Source organism: Anopheles funestus, chromosome 2RL (assembly GCF_943734845.2).
Source record: "Anopheles funestus chromosome 2RL, idAnoFuneDA-416_04, whole genome shotgun sequence".
NCBI lineage: Eukaryota > Metazoa > Arthropoda > Insecta > Diptera > Culicidae > Anopheles > Anopheles funestus.
This window is the reverse complement of record NC_064598.1, coordinates 24534854-24556194: the sequence shown is the minus strand read 5'-3', so window position 1 is coordinate 24556194 and position 21341 is coordinate 24534854. Positions and strand designations below refer to the sequence as shown.

General features: G+C 39.7%; 1 protein-coding gene across 22 annotated transcripts in view; it reads right to left on the bottom strand.

Moving 5' to 3' along the window:
* The window catches only part of LOC125775215 (polypyrimidine tract-binding protein 1), a 308123-nt gene that overhangs the window by 196647 nt on the left and 90135 nt on the right, over nt 1–21341 (bottom strand). For 11 of the 22 annotated variants that reach the window (XM_049445791.1, XM_049445792.1, XM_049445794.1 and 8 more), the window contains one exon: nt 6156–6747. The exons of 4 other annotated variants lie outside the window; for them this stretch is intronic. The gene's annotated coding sequence lies outside the window, so the exon portion shown is untranslated. Of the gene's footprint in view, nt 1–6155; nt 6748–6925; nt 7976–21341 lie in introns of those variants that run through there. 7 more of the 22 variants (XM_049445790.1, XM_049445788.1, XM_049445801.1 and 4 more) reach the window with 4 other exon arrangements.

Below are 21341 nucleotides of genomic sequence, written 5' to 3'. Positions count from 1 at the left end.
AAGGAAGACAGCATTGTGCTCATGTCACTCTCAAGTCTTAGTCCAATATTTTTCAGCTTTAGCATATCAACTCAGTGTCTAGAACTAGAATTACCCAAAGCAATTAAAAGGACTTTCCCACAATTTCGTAAATCTGAATGGAAAATGGAAACATTTCAAAATTCTTGCTTTCTGCGTATTTTTGATTAAATATCAGTCGATAATACCGTCCTACAAATAACTATAAAACCTTTCTAAAAACAAATAAAAGATTTAGCCAGTATGTGATATGCATTTCTCAGTGCCACGCTGCCTGAACAATATATCCGCCAACAAAGACGAACACACGGGGTATTAACTCTAAACGGCACAGCTCTCCTAGAATGGCTCTTCATCCTCTGAGCTCTGCGCTCGCTTTTACGAGCTTCCCTTCATAAATAATGGTTTATTTTTAGCGAAAATCATCACTTTGCAGTTACTGTTCGAGTGTCGCCCGCAAACGGAAACTGCACTTCACTGCATCGTCCTCCATGATGGTACTGCTGCTGCTGCCGCTAGGATCTCACATCGGCCAGACCCAGCATCATCGTTCCGCTCAACCGTGTTCCGCATCTTATTCTTCCGCGTATGTGTGACTGCACCGGTAGGAGATGTGCACAACGGTCGTGCGAATAGTGCAGGAAGCGCAAATCGGTGTCGACCCCAGAGCCCGATCGAATGTGAACGATAGAGCGATCAACCGCTGTGTCATTTCGTTTGCAAAATGCATTCAACAAGTGCCAAACGACGCTGCAACAATCGTGCCGATATGCACGGCCGTCACCAGGGTAGAGAAGGTCGGCAAAGGGTCAAACAGTCGTTTGAACACGTTTTGTTCGACGGATGTACACATGTTTCTAGCGCAAGACGGCAGCACGTTTTGGTAGCATGCAATTATTTCCTTTAGACTCCATCTGCGGCAGACACGAAGTACATTTCTTTCTATTTCTTCAAGTACAACTGTTGGTATTTTAAAAATTATAATTTTCCCCTTTAATATGTTACACGTCCACATTTTATTTGTAGTAGTACCACCCTCCAATAAAATTACAACCACGTGTGATTGTGTCAAGCAGCAAATTAGCTGTAAATGCAAGTAGAAAGTTTGCCACGCTTGAACTCTTCATTTTGTTTGGACATTTGCCAATGCAAATTATTCAACATCTTCATACGTACGCTGTATCAAACGCCAGACATTGATGGAGAACGCGTGCAGTTTCAGTATGTTTTGCTTCCGCAGCAAAGGAAAAGCAAACGTGTTGAAACACTTTCAAGATACGTACGTCAGCTGAATAAGTGAAATGTAATTTCAAATTTTCACGCCTAAACTGAAAACGGACAAAAGGTTGCTACCGCACAGCCAACACTGAAATGTTAAGTAAATGCGATCAAATGGTACATAAGAATAGAGTTTGAATTCAACCATTATCAGGTAAGATTTTATGTATTTACAGTTGAGTAGTGGTGGGAAATAAGGAATGGGTTCACTCCGACTTAGTCGCTGATATTAGGATGCGACACCACAAAACAATCCCAAGATGCATTTCAACTACTCCAATTTGGACTCCTTAAAAGAATTAAGAATGAACTCTGGTAATGATTGCGTCAAAGGGAACGAATCAGGAGAAATGAATTTCTATATCCAATTGCGTAGGACAATTACTCCGAAAAGCTCCGAAGTATGTCGAACATCTGTCGTATGTCGAACATGAAACCCGGTTACATATATTTTGGTTTAACATCGGGAAATCAGTGTTATGTCGAACATCGAGACCTGCAAAATATTTCAGGTTTTTAAACAGTTGTCAACAGAGTTTTTCCTAATTTTCTTCGGGTTTTTAGTAGTTTTTTTTAAATTGTTTCACTCTTATTTATGGATTTATGAATAGTTCTTTGGTGTGGTTTCCAACAGCATTCCAAAAGTTTATGAGCATGATTTAAATTTCTATTTAATTTCTAATATTGAGGTTTTCTGTAGTCGTTTTTCGGGAGTATAACAGATGTGCATAAGTTTTTCTGCGGTTTACCTTAAATGTGCCAGAAACTGCTTTCCCTAGAATGGCCTTGAATTCTAGGCTGCATTCTAGGAATAGAGGAGAAGATACTAAGAAGGACTTTGAATTTATTTTGTTAACAGCTCTTCATTCACAGCACTTCATCTAGACATCAAAATTATTGTGTAGTATCACGTACTATTGTACAACAACATACAAATACATTCGATAGGTCGGGAAAACTGTCATTTTAACGCTTACTAGTAACTAGTTGAACATAAGCTAAAAGAAACCGATTACACCAAACCAAACTCACATAATCACATTTGATCCTTCATGTAAGCCCAATTCCAGTCCCATCGCTACATACATATCTTTGCCCAACACCATACGCCAGACACACAAGGTTTTGTGTTTCAACCTAGTAGCCGTGACCGACACAGAGGAACTTCAAATGTGGACCCACCGAAGACAACGAAGACGACCGTGAGAGACCATTCGGTAGGTTGGTTTCCATTTCCTTCACCACCAAAATGGTTCAAACTTGCAAAAACGCACTCGATGCGAACGATCACACAGCTCAAACAGGGGGGTTGTAGCAATAATAGCAAGACACGATCAAGTTTGCCGCTAGCGTGTACCGAGTGAAGCAGTTAACCTTGAACGTCGTCTTCTACGTATTCTTGCACCATGGAGAGGATTCCGCTTCTTCGCGGCTGACCATCGGAAAAGGCCACCCCAAACACCAACACACTATGCTGGGCTGGCTTGGATTTCGAAAAAATCCCAGTTCGAAGTGGCACAAATGCACACGTTACTGGCTCGGTTGTCATCGGAGCACCAGCACAAGAAGGAGGGAAAGAAACCCCCAAACCAGTCCCATCGGAAATTCGAAACGCGACGAACGCAGGAAATGAAGAGACCTAAAACTCCCTCAGTCTCATGGTTCGAAAGAGAGACAGAGAGAAATAAACAAAACCATACCACGATGGTTATGGTGAAGGTTGATGCTACAAATGTATTCTTGTACAAAGCTCCACCATAGCCGGGGGCCATCTGTTGCGATCTCTGTCTCCCAGGCAAACTTTAAAGACGGCTAACAAAATGATTACACGCCATCTTACCAAAAAACTAAAATGCATCAAGTGGCAACAGGGAGGTATTGAATGCACAGATCCGAAAGGCGGAAAAAAGCCACCGAAAACAAGCGAGTCTGTACGGTCCGTAACCACAGATGCGCTTTTCCTTTGGTGCTCTCGTTCGCCATCAGTAATAACGACGGCAAGTAGCCTAACGGTGTGGCGGCGGCGTGTCTTCGGTGCACCATTTGCTACAGGCCTTGAACTTGACTTACAATTTTGACTTACGCGTTTCTTCCCAGAAAGGAAAATTGTGTAAAAGTGAAACCGGCTCTGATGTGCAGTGGCTGTTTTTTACGATATTTGCAAGACAAGATGCTTCTCAGACATATCCGAATAGCTTTGGGAAATACTTCAATTTATTAAAAACTCAAAGAAGAAGTATTTCCCAAAGTTAGTATTCAAGCAAGAATTAAGAAATTATCTTATTTTTATTCTTATTCAATATTTTACAAGTATGATAAACACAATTGCACAAAAACTTTTCAATTCTTCAATGACCTTCAATTCTTCAAAGCATTAGGCAAATACAATCCAAATCACATTGACTTCCAAAAGTTTGACCAACAAATTCAACGTTATTCTAAACCGAAAGTCTGAGTTGGGTTATAAAATCGTTACAAAACTTTCTTTTTGGAAACAAAGTCAAAAGTAAATCGATGCAATGATCGAATTTGGAGCTGAAACTCCAAGACCAATGGGCAAAGTTTAGCAGCGGAAGTGAAACCGTACATCATAGGAGGAGCAAAACCACGCATTTACGGCGTAAATTGAATGTTATCAACAAACGGGTGGACGACAAAAGAAGGCCAAAGACCACCGACACTATGCAAAGCACTATTTGCCTTTGAGGTGGATAAGGTTTGCTATGATAATGACAACCTCAGCTGCCAGCTCACCAACATCTCGGGATCTCTACCCCCACCCAAAACGCCGCTGGGATCCCGCTCCTCAGGGCTTTACTGTCGAACTCTTCTTCGTCTGGGCCGGCCGCATACTTCGAACTGTGCAAATCATCGCACAAATGATTTCAATTTCCATACATTTACCCCTTCGCTAGACGTATGTCAAACCACTCCAAACAGCCATGACTTTGGCCACGTCGACAGCACGACTCGTCTATTGCTACCTTTCAAACGAACGCCGATACGTACGTATCCAGTATTCCACCCGACAGTAAAGCTCCCAAACACACGCACACACGGGTTGGGTTAGAAGTTCTCTTCTCATTTGACACTTCCCTCACCCGTTCGATTTCCTTCCGCTCACTGATGGCCAAAGTTTTTGGCCATGGTTTGGAACCCGTACAGCGGACGGACCAAGGCTATCCTACCCCTGTACTGTGTACCGCGGGCCATCTTGCATTGCTGACTTCAGCACAGGCTAACATTCGGTGACCCCTTCGGCCAGCCGATCATAATCAATTGCCTTAATTAACATACACAAACAACAACGCACACCAGACACCGATGACGACAACTAACGACGACAACAGTGTGTCTTGCGATGCACTGCAGTAGGCATCACATTCGCCATCAACCATGTGGCCGTGGCACCCATAGCTCCCGGATTCCCTCACATGCTCAGCGACAATAGACGCTGCAGCTTCAGCCGTGTGTTTGCCGCGCCTTCTTCAACCGCTAACGACGAACAGCCCGCACAGTGGACGGATCACCCTCAAACGAAACGAACCATTCACATCTCGTCATAGTTTATTAAAGCCAATTGAACAATAAATAAGTGAAGTTACCGCGATCTCTTCCTATGCTCTCGCCCCTTCCCTCTCAAAAAAAAAGAAGTTGATAGATGATGATACGTCAAAGAAACATGGGTGGTGTTGAAGGAAGAAAAAAATTCACATCCACTACACTACAGGCGGGGGAAACCCAACCATACCCAACATCACAAAGATTGACGATAGGTACATACATACATGCTGCGCGTTACCCTCTACACTGAATATTTGTTAAAGATGTAAGAACCTTCGTATCGGCTCCGTTGTATTGCATAGCCTTAAACGTACACACGCCAGGCCATTCTCCAAAGATTATTCCTTTGCTGGAATTCCATATGCAATAGATGCTCTATTGTGTATCGGAGCATAAAGATATTCAAATACTATCATCTCAAGGAAGGTTTCACTAAAGGAAATTGGTGACTGGCGAAGGATGGTTGCAGGTTGGTAAAGAGAATGATTTTATTGAATTTACCCTCGAGTGCCTATCCCATCCACAGCACGCTTACACGTCTACTTCACGGCAGGATATTTACACAACACAACCACAGAACTGGCGGCCAATAATCAGTGCGGGCTATACGGGGTAAGGGGGTGGGGTAAAATAGCAAAACATTCCCTGGAGGTAAATTTGCCTTCTGCTTGCCTGCTAGAAAGGACACTTCTCTGAACTAGTTCAAACGATTGTCAGCCTCCATAGATCCTGGTCACGGCACCAACGCGCCAATCGTTCGGACTGCTTGGGAAATACGATACGTCTTTCCCGCACTTGAAACAATTCACTTCCGATTGTGTACTCTACGTACACAATTTCCCTCTCGCATTATTCCTTGGTCGTGTGTTCAAGATCAAGACATAACAGCAAGTAGTAACAAGTGTCCACTTGTACCCTGACTAGTGGAGCTAATTGGTGGCGAAGATAGTGAATTTAATCCAGCCGGCAGACATTACCGATCGCTTGCCATGCATATGCATATCTTCAATGTATGAATTATTTTTCATCTTTTTAAAGCAACTCTTTTTAGTAATTTGATAAAGCTAACAGGAATTTTAGGTTAAAAAAAGAGAATCTAACTATAATAGCGGATGATTGATATCATTGGATATTGGCATCCAGGGTAAATATTAATTGGTTTTAATCGCTTTTTTCCTAAATATAAGTGAATGTAGTAATAAACTTAATTTAAAAAAACCCCAAGTCACTGACATTTGAATTTCCAAGAGCATTACATCAATCATGAAAGAAATTTGTGATAATAGACAGCTTACCCAACGTGTTTAAGATTGGTTGCACATAAATGTGCCCGCTCGGTGCGTGATTGTCTTGATGCTTATTTCAAACGTTTCGACGATACGTCCACACTGGCTACTGTTCCCGTCCTGTCTGCTGGTACACGCGCACTTCTCCTTTGCTTTCGTCGTCACAGCGTAACCAGACCCACACACAGACACAAGTTGCTAAAATCCGCAAAACAGTATGTTTTCTTTTCGTTGGTCGTTGCAGAAAACTTCGCGCTTGACAACGCGGATACGGCAAAGCGATTTTTGGTTATGGTTGGTGCTGGAACCGACGAGATGAATCTTCCGCTCACTTTGCTTTGGACGCCACGACGCAAAACCCGGATGCTGATGGCAATAGCCCCCGAAAAACTTATTCGTTATTCTCTGGTGTTGCTAATATGTGTGCACAATCGCACCACGATGTAGATACCTTGGTTTAGATCACTTATGGTTTTTCTTTTCGCACCTTTTCGTTTATCACTAACCACACGTACGCTTTCGCTTTCTAACGTTCTAAATATGTCAAACTTTCAATGGCTAAAAACGCAAACTCTTTGCAAACATAACATTGGGTAACAAACTGTAATAGCAACGATACAATATAAAAATATTAATTTTTTTTGAGTGAATTTAATATTTAGACTGAGAAAAGAAGACCCGCTTTTTGGGCGCACTCAGCACCGAAACTAATATGCTACACAAAAATCACTTTCACTTCCTCAGAATTCTACTTTGTAGAATAATTATTCAAATTTTACATGTAGCAAAATATTCCTACATAATCACACTAACGCTGACCGAAACGCGCGTGTTGTTGCTGCACATTCGAGGTCTCGCACATTACTTCTCCGTCGCATGATCGAGAATTTTGGTGTTGGTGCCAAAAAATATCTTCACTTTAGCGGACGTAGAAAAAAGAAGCCCGAAGATTTGCGCGCCTCTTTAAGGCAGACACAGGGGGTGAGCAAACGAGATCATAGTGAATTCAACAGGGGCGCGATGGCGAATTGTACAAACGCCTACCAACACAACGATAAACGTAAAGGATCGTGGAGCAAATGTTCGCCATCGGAAAGCAGGGAGAATTTGGCAACGGAACATGGAATCCACGCAACCAACTTCACTTTCCGCTGCACGATCAAGCATGCGGGAACGGAAAGTGTTGGGTGGCGGTTGTATGAATAAACAGTCAAGAAGTGGCGAACGCGACATAAAAACGTGGTTATAAAAAAAACGGGAAAGAAGCGAATGTCAGAAAAGGAACGCGACATTTTAGACATCCGATATGAAAGAATGGACGAATGCAAACATTGCAACTGGAGAAGAACGTGGCCGGGTGGAAAGAACGCTGCGGACGGGCACTGAAAGGTGGGGCGTCTCCATTAACTTCGGTGCATCATACTATTTATATCGCAGCGCACTATCGTACCGATCGAAAGGATCGATTTTGTCACTTAAATTTTTCATTGCAAAAGTATCATAAATATAGTTTAAAATGCAGTTTTGTCTTAAGGCACCATTCTTTGGTGGAGTCTCTTTCTCTCTGTTGAAGCTCTCTGTTGTTGATGTTAATCGCGCTGACAGTGGTTGATTCGTTGGTGTGCAAGCGCGGGATCTTGTATGTTACGATCAAGCAGCACAAGACTCCATTTGATCGGCAACATCTCCATGTGCCCTTTGCAAATCTGTGTTGCACATGTCGCTGTTTAATCCCTTAGCGCTCTCGCACACACACGCACATTCTTTCTCTCTTTCCTTTTCTCTCTTTTTTCTTACACATCCTCACTCTTTCTCTCTGTTTGGATGAACTGGACGAAGAAGAAGAAAAAAAAGAAGAGACGAAGGTATTTTAGGGCATTGTATTATGTTTCATCGATACTAGAGAAGAAGCAAACACAACATATTCTGTGTTTCGGATGAAAGGAAAGAACAAGGATAGCTATGCCAAAAATGCTATAAAGAGACTCAAGACCACGCAAGCAAAGTAGTAGGTGCAACTAAGGTATGTGTGTATTTGTTTGCGAAAGTTGATAGAAAACAGTTCCTTAAGGACAGGAAAACAGAGAGCAAACGACAGTAGAAGAGAGAAAGAAGTGATTATAGTGAGGAAAGAACAGCGTATAAAGATATAAAGTAAGGGCAGTGTATATGTATATAAAAAAGGCACACAGCTTAGAGAAGAAATATGTAGACACAACGCGACTAAAAGTATTCAGAAGACAAATGACAAATGTATCGCAATGAGAAGAACGGTGCGCATTATAAGACAGGAATGTGTAAAGTTTTGACAGCACATTTGAGGAAAATAGTGACAGTGGCGCACACACACACACATACAACGTGCCGAAAGTAGTGGCACGAAGTAATTATTGCAAGCATTCGTTGAAAAATACGATGTACAAAAGGTAGACAGAGAGAAAGAGAGAGAGAAAGGTAGAGAGATAGAGAGAAAGATAAAAGGAAAGAGAGATATTTGCAAGACAGGATTAAATATGCGTCAAATAAAACATACAATATGCAAAATGGTAAGAAGACATAAAAATAACAACAATTCGGAAATGGTAAGAGCAGAATAAATATGGTGCATGATGTGAACCTTAAGACCACGTGCTTTCTTCCCGCGTGGCGTCTATTAACAAAGATTTCTACGAAGATTTAACTAGAATTATTCTATTATATAATAGATTATTTAAATAGACAAGCAAATCGATAGAGCGGAATATATTATAAAGTTAAAAACGATTCTAACTATTTTTTGCAACATTAATACAACCATTCGATTGATTTTAAATCGGTCTAATAAATCGTAAAATTAATTAACACTGTTAATATTATTAATGTACTAAAGCTATACATAGTAGAAAACGTTATGTATAGAAACAATGGGATATTTATAGATATTTAATAGAATATTTATAATACATTAGCATAGTGGAATAAAATAAATACGTAAAACGAGAAAAATATGTATTTTTGTGCAGATAGGGGAATAATGTTTCACAATGCATAGGAGAGTATGAACAATATTGCATGCCACAACTACTGTAATTAATTTCTTTTATACCTATCTGATTAATTGAAAATAAATAATGAATAGTATTTTGTTTTATCTAACAATATAATGTGCATAGAGAACTCTTAATGTAAAATCATTATTGGGTGCACAAATAAGTTTCTAACCGTTTTAAATTTAACCACAATCTACAATGTAGCAAAATGTTACATAGTTTATATAGTTATGTTCTATGTCCCGTCTTTAAAACTCAAGAAAGGATTGGGCCAATTTGGGATTTTTTCGGCTAAAGAGTTGAGTTTTCCGTTAAGAACGTTATGCAAATAATAATGGGAAATTATATGATGAATTTCACCATTTCTGTTTGTGAATTATTTGATAAGTGTATCATATATTCCGATTTCTTGGTTTCCTAAGTTTCCTGGAGCAAAGACAAAGCATATTTTTCAAAATAAAGTCCAACTCATAAATATGACTCATGGAAAATGATATTCCTGTGCATAATGTCCAACGGGCAGCTAATAATTGCATACAATAAACAAATTGTACTAAAAATACGCATTCTGCGGCGAAACATGGTCAACTATAGACTATCCTTACAGTGGACAACACTAATAAATAAGAAACTACCTTGAGTTCCCCACTTGAGGACGAAAATAAGAATGAAACCAGATGAAATCATCGTTCGCAGTGTACGTAGCGACGCATCCGTAAGTTAGAAACCGTCGTAACAAGTCCAATGTTCGTTCGGCAGTTTATTTCGGTGTAAAAATATCGACTCATGCCGACTACCAACATCGTACTCCTCCCTCTTAACGTGAAAATACCTACTCAATAGCAACCCCCGCAATTTCCCATCCAAACACCGCTACACAACAAATTTATGATTGTTATTATCTCCTCTAAACCATTATCCCTCGGTGACAACGGGCATACACAAGCCAAAAACCATAATGCTCGCGTAAACCGAACGGCGACAATGTACTGCGTTAGGGAGGGAAAACAACAACCCCCCAGTAGGATTGAGGAGGAACACCTTCTTTTTCGTCCACACGCCGAAACGGTTTTGCGGCTAGTAAACGGAGAAAGTAGTGGAAAAGCGTAAAACGTACCGTACACGCAACAAGTTGCCCCTAAAAATAAAGGTACATGAAACAGATATGTCACCGAATGAGCCTGCCAACGATGTTTCCTTCACATGTGTTTGCCGCCCTGTATGTCGCACACGCAACGGGAAGATGGACATGAAATGGTGCACAGCCGTAGAACCATTGAACCGACAGGCAGGCAAATCGGAACTAGTGCCATGCGACATGCAAGACATATATCTCTTTCGCCTAAAGAGGAAGCGCGGGACCTATATGAAGACGGTGGAGTCTTGTTGTTCATTTTTTAACCGCTCTTCAAGCGCCTTCTGCTGATAGATAGCGGCGGCTGCCCGAGTCTAGCGGGAACGAGTCAATGAACGTTCAAAGCAACAAAAATTACTTGTACAAGCGTAGGTACATGGGGTTTTTGGTGATATTTTAAGGCAAAGAAAAAGAACAGGAAAAATCCTACTAAAAATATTGAATGAATATAGCGAAACATTCAAACTCTTTTTTTCTAACCCTTTGAGAACGCTTCTTAAATATAGCCAACAGTCACAAACTGGTATAAATAAACAGCTTTAGCATCCATTGATAGGTTTTCGCTACGTAGTGGTACAGCTAAACATTGATGCAAATCAAAAATGCCTTTCAAATAAATGACTAACATGAACGACCAAAATGAATTGAAAGTTTGTTTGCAACATAGCAGCAATGCAATGTGCTTCAAGCACTACAAAGTACTCAACTGTATTAGTACAACGCCGGGGGAAAACTATTCAAAATTTAACAATAATCATTCACAGAATATGGTACGGGTTTTATTTATCTTTTTTTTAACTTTCAACAAACCAAACCAATTCAAAGCAAGCTGCAAACGATTTAACATTGTTTTAGCTTCAAATTGCATGATGCACTAAACTACCGTGCTTGTGCTTAAACCAAATAACATTGAACACGACGAATAAATAATAACAGGCAAGGTAAGTACACATTTATCTTGCGGCTTCGTAACTGCAGTGGAGCGTAACATGCCTCTCAAATTCTATGTAGATTTATGCTTTGTTATGGTTTATTTTTTTAGCAAGGTAACAACATTATTTAGCTTTAGTTCTAGCTTAGTTTGGTTTTGTATAGAATAGCAATTCGCCCATCGCTTATTTCACTCAACATTAAGGGCAGACTAAGCTAAAAATGTTACAAACTTTCTTGTTATTTTTTCGACGAAAACTATCTAAAATATTAAAATGTGAGTATTTTCATGAAACTATGCACACATTGAAACGTATGGAAAAAAAATTGAACTTTCATAGTTTACCGCACTTTTGAAGTAGAATAAAATTTTCACTAACGTGTATCAAAATTTAGTAACGACAACAACATTGATTTTGTGGAAAATTTTCCATTTAAAATCCCTGTGACGATTACGATAATCAAATCAATTATATAGAACTTATATAGTTCCAGTACTCAAATACACCTCTGTCCAAAACTGACGAAGCTCTGTTAGTCGCGGTCTAGAGGAAGATGCTTGGAATAATTTTTGGCTTGCTCATGTCATTCGAATGATACCGGACGACCCAGCCCGTCAGGGCCTTTTAGGTTGTCTACATGCACAGAGGATATGTGGAAGACCCAAACTGTGATGGAGCGATGGAATGGAATTTATGCGATTTGAAGATTGACAGATGACGGTGTTCGACCCTAAGCGTTTTAGATCTCCGAGTAACTTCATGGAAAATATGCGGTTTTTGGGATGAGTACACTCTTTTGGTTGGATCTTTGAGATACCAAAATCGATACGGATACTGAAACTAGATATTTCTGAATCCTTGAGTTTTGATAAAATTTAGATATTTTTTTTAAATATCTCCTTTGAACTTGAAATGCACCTAATTAGATACAGATTATATTTAAACAATCTTGTATTATAATGTATTTATACATTATAAATACATTATAATACGTTGTATAAAAATGGAGAAACAAATATTCCTGAATAACAGCACAAAATGTATATCGTAGATTGTAAGATTGTCGTTCATGGGATTAAGATTGTCAAACGTTCTCAAAATATTAAAAAAAGCACACATGGTACGTAAAAAGGAAAAACCAATTCCCTCTTTTCTGATGGTGTCATCAATTACCTTCCACCACCTGGAACCGTTCCAACTCCTAACAAATACTACCTTCAAAAACCGGATTTTTCAGTACTCAAATACTCCAAACAAAAAATCACTTTCAATAATACTGATACACAAACTTTTCCACCAACTGCAATTAATCAAAATGTGTGACAAAACAGAAAACCACACATTTACTGCCTAGAGGAGTGTGCAAATCCGTTAGGGAAAATTATTTAGCTGTTAAATAATATCACACACAAACACACACTGCGAAAAGAACAAAAACATAATATTGTTTCGCTGCACGCAAGTATGCGCTGTTTTTACCCACATTAAAACCGTTCCACCAGGTAACACCTGAAACACTCAATAAATAAAGCACACACACACGTGTAGTGCGTACGTACAGAAACTTTTCCCATCATACGCATTAACATTATTTGAAAATAATCACAAGCGGTAAGAAAAAGTAAAACCAACAAAAAAAAGGATTAAATTTATCATTTTCACAGATGGGGACAGAGCTTTTGTATAGGGAGCGGGGGGCAAAAACTTTCGCCCGCCCGAGGAAAATGATGGAGAAAAGTTATTTTAAAATTAGGGAATTTCTACCAAACCGACCACAAACCGCACACACACACACATATATATACAACATCCTTCGGTACAGAGTTGTTGATTGTAGATAATGGCTCTTGCTCCTGAATGTTTGGCCCTCCCCGGTTGCGGCTTCACTCTAATGGAACCACCCAAAATCAACGCACGGTAGTGATGTTGATGAAACGAAAATAGTTGCCAATTGATGAAGAAAGTCAATTAAAAGTCGCCCTTAGGTAAACTCCCGATACCCCGAAATAACCGACCATTTAATGTTAACGTTTTTCATCATTTTTTACACCTCAACTGTGTACAGTACTGGCCCCCCCGGGGGGTTTTACACTCATCACCCGAACAACTGAGCTACTGGAAACAGTTATGAGATTTGGTGTGATTTGGTGAGCAGCAGAGAAGAAACCCAATCATTTCACCCGTACCAGCAGCAGCAGCGAGCCAGGGCTCATCATAATCGAATTCATTATGGAGCACAATTAATTTGAATTAATTTTCAATTAAAACAACCCACTTCCGGCCGTCCTGCCGAGGTGTCGTTCCGTCACATTGGGGTATTACGGATGTCCGCACCCTCTTTCGTACGGTTCATTTCAATATCAATGCTACACCATCAAACCCTACCTCACACCCCGACCAAACACAACCCCCCCAGGGACGATGGACTGTGTCAGAATACGTTATTAATGCGCCATTCCGTTCAAAAGAGGAAGCTTTTTTGTTTATGAGTTTCAGCCCTCAGGGAAAGCAAAACCGACCGTGTTTATTGGTTCAACGCGATTGCACCCTTCCCCAAGTGTGTACTGTGGCGATCGTTTTGGGAAATCTTCGCTAGAGAATTCAGTTATTACCAAGAAATAAAACTCTCGTTTTCATCAATCAACTAACGGTCAGGGTGTTTAGTTTCTGCGTAATCGGTGCTTTATTTTAAATTTTCTATAACTTGGTAATCCATCGTTTAATAATTACTAAATGACATGAGTATATAAAAAGTGGATTGGTTTTGTTGATTTTTCATTGGAATTTCAGGCAATTCCGGTGCTAAATAGTGCTGCTGATTCTGACCCGGAGCGAAGAGGATCTACATAATAAAAAACTTCATCAGATCTTGCAAACATGGAGATCGACACCTAAGTGTCATCATCGTTTTCTTGGAGGATCTGGGCAATCCTCCCGAATTACCTGAACATGTTAGTCTAAGTTCTAAGTAATCATTCAGAACATAGAGCTAAGGACATTAGCCTAAAAAAACATTAAAAAGGATCGCTACGTCGACTTTATTGTGGATGGCGAAACCTATTTGAAACTGAACGGCAAAGACCACTCCAGAAGGTCCTTCAGAAATTGGAGAGATCAGAAAAAAGGTTGTCTTAAGGACATTGCTACTTTTACCACGAAGTATCACACAAAAACTTGTGTGATTATTAAGAATCACTGAAGAAATCACTGAAGTATATTGAAAGATAAACGATATACTGAGGATCACTAATGATCCTCAAATCATTTTTGAGCAAAACTCAAGAAACCTCGAAAATAACCTCGAAAATATTTATTCGAAATCAGATCAAATTTTAGAGCTTTAAGTAAACCATACAGTATGGAAAATAGGGAAATATGTACGCAGTTTTTGTACGATATATTGCACCATCTCTATCCAGTAACTTCCCTCGCTTGTTAACACTTCCCTTTACTCCTCACGCTGCCCTATTGCCGACAGAACGATGACACCCAGATGCATGCATTAGGGACGACGATGAATGCATCTATATTTAGACAAATATTAAACATGCAATGGCAACACGTTTTCTCCCTTTACTTTGCTAACTCCGAAAAGAAAATGATTGTTTCCAAGGAGTGTTGCACACGTGTTACCAATTATTGTAAAGATGCATCCGTAAGCATCTCGTTTATTTTATTATTGTACATTATCCGTTTTGGTAGGTACAGTGATGGTGTGTTCCACAGCAGTATATCGTTCTGTCAACCGCAAAAAAACATTGCATAAAAACAAGGATCAATCAGTAAATTGCTACAAAAATTGCAAAAAAAAATAATACATAATTAATTACAGTAGGAATGTTTCCCATGTACGATGAAGAGACACGGTAATTTTAATTTTGCTTTACAGATATGTCACAATTCTCAGTACAAAAGCAGCATACATTCTTCGCTACAAAATGCGCAACCAATGCGAAGTTATGTTTTGAGTTACAAATTTTCAACATGTCAGCACGGACAAACATTTCGCTTTCAATGGATACATGAACCAATCGATCAAACGTTGCACTTTCATGCGAAAAAAAAACCGAAGACATTTCGCCAATATTTCTGTGACGTGTGCAGCACTTTCTACCAACAGTGGTTCGCTTTTTTTGTATTTCTCTTTTAAGGCAACATTGCCACGACCGACGGTACAAAAATCAAAATTTTTATTACCCTGTGCATTTCTCAGCCCGCGGTGGTGCATCAGCGGCATTCGCACAGCTGCAGTAGCGGATGTTGGGCACAGTAAACATACCATTCATGCGACCCGGACCGCATCACGGTCCCGGAGAGTGTGGAAATGTATTAATAGCACGCAAAAGAACCACCGCACCGGCGCCGCCCACTCTCGTTTCTTCAACTGTTTTTTGGTGGAAAATTGGAAAATTGCTTACATTAAACCTCCAATGGACGAAAGGACAGCAATGTGTAAAATTGGAAGAGGTACGTTTCACCCTGGGGCCCTCCCCCAACTGTCACTGTGTGTATTGCTTTTCACGTTGCAATGTGCACCAGTAAAAGGAGTTGATCGTGCAGTTATGTGGGAGGAAATACCACTACCCAATATGTCCCCGGGATGACAACGACAAGATGGAGAGTGGAAAAATTAGTGCGAGCTTCAACCAAAAAGGGTTTTCTACTCAAAAAAAGGCAAAAAAAAGCTCGCCCGTTTGTCGCAAATATTGTCAAAAATTGTATTCATTCACAATGTCATAGTTATTTTATCGGCGCAAAAACATACGATAGCCGATCTGAGGGTATCTGTGGATGCCGCCAGCGATGTCGACATTGGCAATGACGACAAAGTAAACACAATGACAGGCGCTACATATCGGAAATTGTGCTATCGCACGATCGCCCGTTTTTGCTGATCGATCGTCATGCATTAGCATTACGTGTGTAAACAGTAATTATAAATGTGTTTCATTTCTAACCACTTTTATCAATACAGTAATGCATGAAAAATGTAAGAAAATACCTTTTACACAATATGTATTGATCTTAACAGCTTTTAGCGTAATAAATATTTAAACTTTTATTGGCAAGTGTTGTTCAATTAGAAGGTACTGTTTGCAAAAAAAAACACCCCGCACAGCAAAGGGAAAGTGTACATCAGCAAAAGTGATACGAAACACGCGGAACGCTACGAAGTCAATGAACGAAACCATCATCAAGCATCCATTTCTGCTGAGGCGACGTTTTTATCGTACGAACCAAACCCTCCATAAAGAATTCACAACCGATACTATGTATGCAATTTTTGGGCACATAAAATAAAGCTATGGAATTTATGCCACACAGTGAGTGCGTCGCTTAAGAGATTGCCGTCACCTTAAAGGCTTCATTGGAATGTGGTGAAACAACAACAGGTTCCAGTGAAATGTTTTCGAAGCAGATCGAAGCGGATTTTGTGTGTGTCATACCCTTCTTTAGGTAAGCTTCTTTTAAACTGAACCCCCCCGTAATGGTAATCGAAAAAACGTTAAAATGATGGTTTATCAGGGATGAGATATCTTCTGTCTCTTTGCCACAGGATGACTTCATTTAAAACACATTACTCTGGGCTCAAATTTCATGCGGTGGAAAGGGTTGTTAAAATGGCACGCGCATTCGTAATTCCATATAAGAACTTTCAGTCATTAAGCGGATATAACGGAGTTAATTTGTGAAAAATTAAGAAGAAGAAGACATAATAAAATAAAATATCATATAAGAAATTGTATCTCTACTGAGAAGGAAATAACATAACGAAAAAAATAAGTAATAATATAAAATAACAACAGAAACAAACCTAACCGAGTGTTGCCGGGATAAGTCGCAAACTACAACTACTAAACTCAGCACAGGCAATGCTAAGTATTACTGTGGATGAAGCGACCATATTTAAAAATAAATTAATTCATTTATTTATTTTTAATTCGTGATTACGGCTTCGGCCGTATTAATTAATTAAAAAAATGAGCAGCATGAAAAAAAATGAAATTTTACTTATTTAACCAGAATAATTCCGCATAAAACTCCTTTTTATTAATCCTTAGAAATAAGTGATAGTATTGTCGTAAAAAAAATATGTCACGGACTGTACAGTTCGGTAATGCTTAAGTAAGTGCGTCTCATTGCTTCTACATACATATAGAACAAAATGCAATCAATAGTAACATTTATTTTTTAATTACAATACAAAATATCATTTTGCAAGTCTTGTTTAAGATTCTCTGCGAAACGTGAAGTGAATAGGGAAATATTCAATTTTTCCTCCAATTTTCTCAATCTCCGTTTAGCGTTTGGAGCTCATTTGTTCTTTAACTATGTGTACGTAAAGAAAAGTCAAATGAATACCAAAGCTTCCAAGTCCCCGTAGCAAACCGCCACCCAAAATTTCCATCATTTGTACGAGTTATTATGGACATAGTATCAATTTCCTAACCTAATTCCAGCACGTATCACCGGTTGGCCGACCGGCACCCACAACGGATGACGAATTTTTCTGTTCCTTTTTTTGTTGTATCCGTTCGCCACAACAGGGCGCCATGAAAATCTGTTCCGTTTCGTGGGGTGCCATAAGGCGGGTTTTCACATACCATTGCAAGGGCCTTAATGCTTAATGTTGTTACTACCACATAACAGCTAGACACCATATGTGTGGTGAGTGTACTGATAAGTTATCCAACTGGAAAATCAATATCCCGAAAGCCCTGCTCCACATGTTCGTATTACCGTCTAGCGCAAAAGTATATGGTTTTACGAAATACGATTTTCATTTCCTATTTTTATATTTTGAACCTACTTTTAAACATTCTTACCCGGAATATTTAAGAAAATTTAGAATAGAAAATTTTACTACATAAACAACAACTTTACTTCAAGAAGATAAATAAAGATTCATTTCGTAACATTCCTTCATATCTATTTTAAACACCCGGTTAGCATAAATCATCCGAAAGAAGAAAAAAAACCCTACACACAGGAACGTCCTTGAACACATTTCCTACCCCCTCGGTGGTGTCCGGCTTCCATGTATCCAACAATAAATCGCCGCCCCAGCCGGGGGAAAGAAAAACAATCCAAACAAAAGAAAGTATAGAAAAACAAATCGAACATTTTTTACCACCACGGTGGCCAGTCCAGGTTAGGCTAATGTATTATAATTGTTTACCTGCCACGGACACCGACAGCTAGGGGTTCTGTGTTTTAATGTTCGAAATCGAACCCCCCGGATAAACATATTGCCAGCAACGACCTCGGTGGGGATAGTCAATGCTGGATACACCCCCAAACAGTAGTGGCCTTTCTGGTCGCGGCGTTGAACGGCGTTTGATTTATGAAGGCGAGTAACACACGATCGTCCGGGGGCCGGTGATGACGTTTTGCTAACTTTACATACGGCGTACATCAATGGAAGGTTACGGTGGTAATGGAGAAATTTATACACCAAACTATTGGCCTGGCTCCCAGGTTGACAGGCCGGCGCACGTGTAAACATTGTGCGGCTCCATAAACTTCTAAGCGATTTAGATTACTTGCTCGCTTTTGCTTTATTTTGTTGTTCATCCTTTAGTAAAGCGTGGAGCGTGTGCTTGATGGATTTGAACGGTTGTTGGTTTAAAAAAATAAATAAACAATTGCCAGTACCATCGCAATTATGCTTATGGTGGCTTGTTTTCAAGCATATACATCATTACGCCCAACAACAAAACATAGTCTAATTTTTAGTCATACAATCCAAAACGATATACATTCCTTCATCAAAAAATTTCAAAGCTTCAAAACTGCTTCTAGATAATTTGTATACAGCACTGGCCACCCCACCCATGACGCCGTTATATTCGATGAGAACATCGTACGATAAACCCACCAAACAGGACACACACTGGAGGTGTGCCGGTGGGGGTGGACCGAAAGGGAGGGGGTAGTGTTTGCCGGTTATCTAAATATTTACCCTTAATCGGCTATATTTTATGCATGACGCTAGCAAAAACCGAACGCCAACCAAATGCACGAACTCCACCACCCCGGGGGTTGCACCTCGGTTCTCGGTCTCTGGGTGTGTGCGATCCACCCCGCTTACATATTGGACACGATGCGACAGCACAAAGTCAAACAGTCAATAAGTACAGTATCGGTCACATACGGTAACAGGACAGCTGGTGTGACAGGGCAGCAGCTGTACGAGGTAGTGGCAGACCATTTCAAGCGGATTGTACTTCGCTTTTTTTCACGTGCAAGCAAATTTAACGCACAGATTCGACTGTGACTGTACCCTGCCCACCAATTCTTCGGTAATCAAACTACCAAATGACGTAAATGAAGTATTTCAATATCTTCCTGCAGTAAGGAACGGTTTATAGAGGGGGTAGAAAGCATTAAAACTCAACCGGAATAAGATATATAAACCATTACGATGCGAGAATATTTTTCATAATTCCTTGAGGTTTTGAATTTCCCATGGAGTAACATTGATATGCAAGATTTGATACTAAATCAAGTTATGTGGCAAAAAAAAAACAAAGTTTGTCATATCTGAGAATTGTACATCATTAAGCCAACAAGAAAAACTTAACTGTTCATCTGTCATCTTTAAGGATGCCAGTTCATTAGATAGCGTTAGACAATAAGTTAGGCTCTTGATGTTAGGTATTTGGTTTTGAAAATAAGAGTTCAATTTGTTTCAACCTTACATGAGTAGAACAATTATTGGAGTAAATCAAAGAACGAGAAAACTCTCGACCATGTACGTAAAATACATCGATTCTTGAAGATCTGATGACGATCTGGTAAAACACATCAAGTTACAGCCTAAAAAGTCATCGTATTTTAGTGCGTCAACCTTATATGTTTAAACTACGAACGAGTTTTTCCTTAAACAACATTTTGCAATTCGGTTTCCAAAAATTCTCGAAAACCTGAGAACTGTTTAACTCGACAGTTTTATCAGTGGCGAAACTCAAGAAATTTTTAGCAAACTTTATATTTTGTTAGCCTATGTTAGACTATGTTTATGTCAAACAGCGTCAGTAGGATTTTCAAGATCACCCGAATACGATCCGTTTGTTGTCAGTCTTTGACTTTATAATAGCTTGTATCACCTACTCGACTTCCACTCTTCCCAGGTTTCCATTCCTGAGACCTGTCTAGGACTTAGGTTAGATTTTTGGCAGTTTAGATTACTTCAGTTGAGACCTGTCTAGGACTTAGGTTAGACTTTTAGAAGTTTTGATTAAGTCGACATTGCTAAACCCTTTGGAAGAACAATTGGAATTAAATAAAGGTAATATTTACCCTTTGCAAAACATTGTCAAACAGGAGATGAGTTTGATAAACCAACATCTAGTTTTTTCCTGCATTTTTCAACATTTATCAGACATTTATCCTGCCACACAAAGTCGATAAAACATTGCTCCTTCGTCCACCTCCCGAACGTAGGACTACGAAAGTTTCATTACTTTTCAAAACTGCTACAATCGAAAAGGTCATCGAAAGTAAATTTTAGTGGAAAGCTATTGGTACGTTCTGACCAAATGGTCAATTACACAGCCATCGGCCACAAAATAAACGACTAATTGGATTTTCCTTGGAATGGTCTGGGGCAGCAAAACTAACCTGCATTAAAAATGAATCATTCCAGTACGCCCGAACCCGGCTGAAGAAGTTCGATTCCCATGTTTGTAACCAAAAGACCCATACCAACAAATTTTTGGATGGGAGAGGGAACTTGTTACACTTCACACTGCTAAAGCAAATGGAAGTGATGAACATTTCATGCAACAGCCAAAAAAAAACTTACCCAAAACTAACCGACTAAGAAGGTACGGTGCCCCTGTAACAAACACGTGTCAATTATCGCACATACTCACGCACTCCACACAGTGAGGAGTGCAGCAGTGGTAAGGAAGCGAAGAAATGTGGGTAATGTATGTTTAGCCCACCCAATTCCGTTTGGCAGCCTTTCCGGTTTCACCACAATTGGCCACTAAATAGACCGCTAATAGATCAACACTCTTGCTTCGTCCGGTTCGTCCTTACGTACCACAACCTCTCCTCTAGGGTAAATGTCGCTGGAGTAGTAAGCGTGACC